The sequence below is a fragment of the Carassius gibelio genome, chromosome B19 (assembly GCF_023724105.1).
Source record: "Carassius gibelio isolate Cgi1373 ecotype wild population from Czech Republic chromosome B19, carGib1.2-hapl.c, whole genome shotgun sequence".
Taxonomy (NCBI): domain Eukaryota; kingdom Metazoa; phylum Chordata; class Actinopteri; order Cypriniformes; family Cyprinidae; genus Carassius; species Carassius gibelio.
The window spans coordinates 11,416,577-11,423,524 of NC_068414.1; positions in this window are offsets into that span (position 1 = coordinate 11,416,577).

Below are 6,948 nucleotides of genomic sequence, written 5' to 3' on the forward strand. Positions count from 1 at the left end.
TTTAAAACTGAAGAGAGTTTTGACATGGCACTGAAACACTGAACGGTTATAAAACAGGTTAGTTAGTCTATATCATCACCTTTAAGGAGCATCGCATGGTCACTGATATCAAGAGCTTTACTATAATCACACAGAATTAGTTGAGAGCTGTATGTCTTGCTTTAAGTAGACTCGTTAAAGTGCTTCTGCTGCTCTCTTTTGCACTGAAGTGAAGCCTGATGTGTCGTATACCAGCGAAGTGCAGTCTGATTAATTGCTGAAGTGAAATACAATGTCAGATTGCGGAAGAGGAGTGGAAAGGAAAAAGGAGCAAAGAAGAGAGTATAGAAAACATGTGAAGATGAAAGGAATTGGAAAAGGGAAAGTTTGATTTCATGTTCCCATGTCCTCTCATAACCTGCCAAACGATGAATCAGCAGGTCTGTCTGTGGACTGATTTCAGCGATGGACGTGGGCGGCTTCTTTAAGGGTTCATTTCCAACTGTTTGGGGACCATGCAGAAACTTGATGCATAATGGATTTTATTTATTTATTTATTTTATTCAAAACAGAATAGCAGTTGGTGTACACATAAATATTTATAACAGAAAAAAAGACAATGAGCCGCTTATAAAATGCAGATAAATGCACCGTAACTGCACATTCTGCAGTATGTTAATGCATGCTGATTATTTGCTTGGCAACCGTAAACATCACATTAATATAGTCAGTCTTGAACAACAGTGGGCCGGTCTAAGGCATGAAACTCCAGGGCTGAAAATGAGTCCCACTCCAGCCCTGTATTGAGTGGAAATGTCTCAATCATCTTGCCCCCAGCATACAGTAAGACTGGACAAGAATCATGATGCCTTCCCAAGGCAAACCATTATTTGGCCTCCAAATAAACTCTAGATGTAGAGCAGGCCACATCTGCACATCTATAAAAGCCAGCATTGAACTCAAAGAAGAGTGAACTGGATTTAATGTACATCACACTGACTGAAGCAAGCAGTAAAAAGATGACTTTTAGAAGTATTAAAACACCTTGTGGAAGGTGCTCTAGTATTTAAAATGGTCTCTGCTTGTTCAGACAAATGGCCGCAGAAGAAAGTCACCTAATTGATGTGTGATGCCTCAGTGGATGGTGTTTGCACCACCTGCCAATGGATCGGTGTGATTCTTCACGTACAGCAGGGCTTCATCGGACATGCAGTTGTCCTGAAAATGTATGGTTATGAGTTCAGTAAGAGTGCGGAAGTGAAATCTGTGTGGATGTAGCCGTATTTAGGGCTGACAGCCACATTCTGCCGGTGTGTGGACGTGTCCTTATACACAACAGTCTCAACGCAGCATTTTAAAGCTGTAGTTCTCTTACATGGCACAGTGTTACAGATATAGATGAGTTTTTTATTTGAAGAAAGCATGTCAGTGTTAAGGGGAATTGAGGTCTGCAGAGGCAGTGAAGTAGACATCCGTGGGTCTCCGAAGGGTTTCGGGTCCTGTTGGGAATCTACATTATCACTGATGTGAGACTCATTAGAATATGCTGGACTGGTAAGATTCCCCCCAGTAATTCATTTCATTTTCTCAATTAAACCCCAGGAGTTTAGTTTGGCAAGCTATCCATATAAAGCACAGAGACAGTCCTACACCTGGGAAATGGTTTGATCAATGACCGTTCAGAGATAAATACTAAAGCAAATATTCTCTGCGGTCACGTTTATTTAAAAACTTTAACGTAACAATCCACTACATGGTATGTGCACATGTAGACTACTTATATAAGAGCAACTGGAGTAAACGTTATAAAATATAACTACATAAAGGTTAACATAACTCCTGCCTCTCGGTCAAGACCCTCGATCTCCTACAGAACGTATGGGGACGTTTTTGACAGGGTTTCTGGCCAGTGGGAATTACTCACATGCCATAAGGAATCAGTCTCACTGTATCTCAAAGCATAACCACAGGCAATGATTCAGACAATCTCCAAATACCTCCAGACATCTGCAGCAAAGACATATGTGTCTAATAAATGGATGGCAACAGATATGAGTTTACATTTTCTGAAAAGGTTCTTGTCTTTGCAAAACTCTACTGGTTCACCAGCTCTTTCCTTCCCTCAAAGTCAACGCAATTATATCGTCAGCCAGGTAAACATTATAAGTCTGATTGCGGAGAAGATAACAGCACACCTCATTTTAATAAAGCCATACAATATTAAGATTCACGTCTCTATGATAAATACAATAAATACATTAATCTCGCTCACTCTTATCGTTTGCATTCAGCGCTAAACATGTCTGAGGTTGCTGAATCTGAAGTCATTATATAATTGTTGGGTTTGTTTAGAAAACAGATTAAATTATTTCTATTGAAAACATTCTTTTTTTTTTTTTTTTTTAAATGAACACTTATTTGGAAGACTATGATGAATAAGACATGATGTGTGAAGAAAACAAAGAAAAAATCAAGGGAATTATTGCTTGTGTGTAATTTCCAGTCTATCACACGGCGATTTTGCGTGAGAATATTATTTGTGTGTCATTAGAATGCGTAAAATGCTAACAAATTAGCCTCAGCAAGGTAAGTATTGTTAACATTTTATAAAAAAAAAAATATTCACCATATAATGTAACTGTTATCACAAACAATAGTTTGCATTAGGTTGTGGTTGAAATGTTGGAGTAATTGAAAGATCTCTCCCATCGTGTATCTGTACGTTGTTTGTAGACATATTCACACGTTTGATTCATATGGACTACTTTTATGATGTCCTTTCGTATGATGCATTTATGATGCATTACACTTTGGTTGCATGGACTTTTAATGGATGATATAAAATGAGGAGTGAACATAAAAAATTTGTGTTCCAAAGACTGAAATTCAGGTTTGGAGCGGGTAATTGATGACATCATTTGAATTTAGAATTTTGAATTAACCCTTTAAACCTTGCATTCAAACAGATCAGTTGTTCTCTTCTCTGTGTGTGTGTGTGTGTGTGTGTGTGTGTGCTCTTGTTTTTGTGACATATCAGGACACAACTCTGTATAATGACATGGGTATGACACAGGTATTACAAGGAGAGGGAGACTTATGAGGACATAACCCATGTGCCCATTTTTCAAAACGCTTATAAATCATACAGAATGAGTTTTTTGAGAAAGTAAAAATGCACAAATTTTCTTGTGAGGGTTAGGTGTAGGGTTGGTGAAGGGCGATAGAATATACAGTTTGTACAGTATAAAAACCATTACACCTATGGGATGAACACACTTTTCCCAAAAACAAACGTGTGTGTGTGTGTGTGTGTGTGTGTGTTGGAGAGTAACTAATTACATGTAAACAAAATACATTCATTGTTGCTTCTGTTTCAGTGCTCAGACTCTATCCTCCTTCTTTCTGATAAAAGATTTCTAATACAGTTTTGGGTGCTATACAAAAATGCATTAAAGATTATTTTGGGTACCAGACATGGATTGGTGTTTAACAAGTTTTTGGTACCAGACAAAAACGTTATTTTCTGACAGGATCTGACATCAGATCTAATATCCCAGCTCTAACATGTTGGTGCTTTCGGCACAATCTAAAACTTCTGAAATACAAATACAGGAAACGTTGTGACTTGGTGGTACTTGAATGGTCTGATTAATGTTGAAGCCTATAAAGTTTGAGTACCACTTGTCTAGATGACATCTCTCTTGTGTCTGTTATTGTAGCGTAGCCTTTAAAGCCCCTGGGCATCATGGGAGAGTCAGGCGTCTTCTTGAGTCAGAGGAGTCGTGACTGAAGCATCAGTGAGCCGGTGTATGTGCACTCCAGAGGCTTGGACAAGAGTACAACATCACTTCAGAGTCAGACACCTCCAGCTGCAAGAAACTCAACCAGCAAAACAGAGAGAAACATGCATTCAGCTCTGAGACACGGCATCACTGAAGTTGTTAATTTACTGTCACTGTGGGATGCACAGACAGCGTTTCTGTGATAGTGATAGTGTTAGTAATGAACACACCAAGCACACTTCTAAATGTGCTGACCGGAGCCTGAGGGGCCGGCTGTGTTTCATTAGCATTACTCATTACCTGCTGATCTCACAGCAAACTGCTGAGTTACTGCTGCTGATCGACCGGGTGTGTGAGTTTCAGCCCCATCCTAATCCCAGAAGAGATGTCCATCAATCACCAGGACATCTGAGAATATAATGCTTTCTTTGTTAAAAGGCTAATGCGGCACATTTGATCATAATTAAAGGTTTCACTCCTTTTAGTTGTGAATATCTCTGGCGGAAATCCCGGGGGCTTTCTGAGGGTTGCCCCCTTCTAACAATATGATTAAAAACCATGCTGTGCATTGTAAATGACAATGTTTTATACTTATAAAAGTGTATGTAGTAAAATAACACAAACGGCCCGAGTGAAGTGTACACGGAGGTCACACATACACCTTGAATTGTTTTTGCACTAATTCGTCTGTCCACAAGGTGGCCTCACTGGCCCGGGTCGTTGTTTCACAAATTCAAAATTAAAAGGAAGAGATGCACCAACAACAACCTACCAGAGATCGCAACATCGTTAGATGGCAGCTTGACAAAGCTTGTATGAGGAGGAGATACACAACTCTAGTTTAAATGTGTGTTATCGGTTATGACTTCTGTTGAGAAAGAGCGCAGACACTGGCCGAAGATGACTATCACAGGGTGTATAGTTTGAAAGAATGCGCGATCGGCCGTACGCTGACAAAAAAACAAAACAAAAACCACAATTCTGCCCAAACTATTAAATACAATTCATAGTTTTAAGTTCACTTAAATTAAAAGTTATATTTTCCAAAGCCTAGTAAATGTTAAAAATATACTGTAATGTTGAATGGCTATAATAAATGACAAAAACTGAGATGAAAATGCAATTAATCAAGACATCAGTAGCAATATTGTTATCAAAAATACTGGCCTTTGTTAATAATAAAGTAAAGAGATGCCACTAAACACTTTTTAAAATATGCGTTGTTTCTGCATTAATTTGGAGGTTCAATATGAAATTATGACAATATATTAATATGCATTTAATCATGATTACAGAAAAAAAATATTAGTTGATTAAAATAGATCAATTAATTTTTTTGTTTTTTAATCGACTGACAATATTAGTTGTAATATTAGTTGATTTTACTGCTGAATATGCAGCAGTTAAAATATTCAATTCAATAATCTGATCCTCAAATAAAACTAACTGAATAGCCCTGACCTACACACACCCAAGACCGGTGAGAGAGAACAAAGTCAATAGATGTGGATCTTCAGTTTGTAAGGCTCTCAAGGCTATTTTATTCACTTAAACGTCAGATTTTTAAGTGATTATTTTATTTTGTCTTTAATACTGATCATGTCAATGTATTTTCCGACAAGTCTGCTATGTTAGCAATAATAACGTTACCTTCCTGATGAAAAGAGTTTCCAGGTTTTCACAACAAAATCCACCCAATTACTGAACACTGTCATCTTGGATTCATCTTGGACCTTTCAATGGATAAATCCTTTTTCTTTTTTTTCTTTTTTTTATTGCATATGTTTCCAAGTGCTCATGCAGTAATATTTGCAATAATATGTGCTAAGAGGCATTTAATGCATTCATGTCATCAGTGTTGTTTGTGTGAGTGCTTCAGGTATGAAGCAGGTGGTTGATAGAGCAGTAGAGGAGAAACACACCGATAGTCACAGCAAAAACATATTTTTTAGTTTTGGTCTTTGTTAAATAAGCAGTTATTCTGTGTCTCATCCCAGCAGTTTTTGTTCAGCAACTGTTTGGTTCTTAATCAATTCATTAAATGACCTTGGAGAAAAGGAATTGGGTGGAATCCAGTTTTTTTTTTTTTTTTTTTTTTTCATAGCCACTGGTTTCAAGCAAGCAGATGGAAAGACAAACATAAAACAATACCAAACACAAACAGAGTGCTTATGTAAAGGCAGATGAATGAAACACTTTGTTGTTTCATTTTATGGGGTTTTATTTAAAGTGCAGCAGGCTGTTTAAGATCCATTGCTTCTGTTTACAGTGTTGTTCATCATTGCTCTCATATCTGAGTCTCTGAGTACTGAGGCTTTTTGTCTAGTTTTAGGGTTTAAGGGGGTATGCTGCTGCCATTAGCCTACTGGGGCACATCTTGAGGAACACGATGGACACGTGGCAGATGTCTGACCTGGGAATATGCAAAGTGAGCAATTAAGCATTTTTGTGAAAAGGGCGAATTGCTTCGTGGCAATGACAAATGCATATGCACAGCTATCCACTGTAAATAGACAGAGGGGAATTTTAAAACAAACCCAATTTGTAATTTACTACTGAAGTTGAATCATCAGTGGTGTGAATCTTAAAACTGCTCTTGACACATTCATTTCCAAGTTCCAAATCAAAATGTTCCAATCGGTTATATTCATAATCACATCACAAAATTTCATTCCTCTTAGCCTCTGATTATTACAGAGCAGAGCAAGCCAGAACTGCACAGACGCTTGGCCTCTTCTGTTCCAGACAGTCAGCAATAGACGAGACCGCAGGAAGCCTTGAGCGACCTCCTATACACCATGCTCAAACACTCTTAAAAGTCACACTTTATATCCATCTGTGCAATTTTTGGACAGATGAATGACTCTGCAGTCTAGCCTCTGATTCCTGGGCTGTCACATAAAGGACAGAAGGGGGACAGAGGTAAACATGTGCGTGGCCAGATCAGTGGGAGAGGAAGGACAGACTGACAAGAGTGCATGTTAATCACAACAGACACGACAGACCCGGGATGAGTCGACCTGCTGTGTGATTTTTGTGTATCGCAGCACACGCTGGGATGCGTCTCGAATGCATCGCTGTCCCCTCCCTGTCTGTTCCCTGCACGTCCTCCCATCTGCCACAGAGTCTGTACAGCAGAGATAGACTGGACCACAATTGTTTCTTATATCTTGTTGTGTAGCGCTGT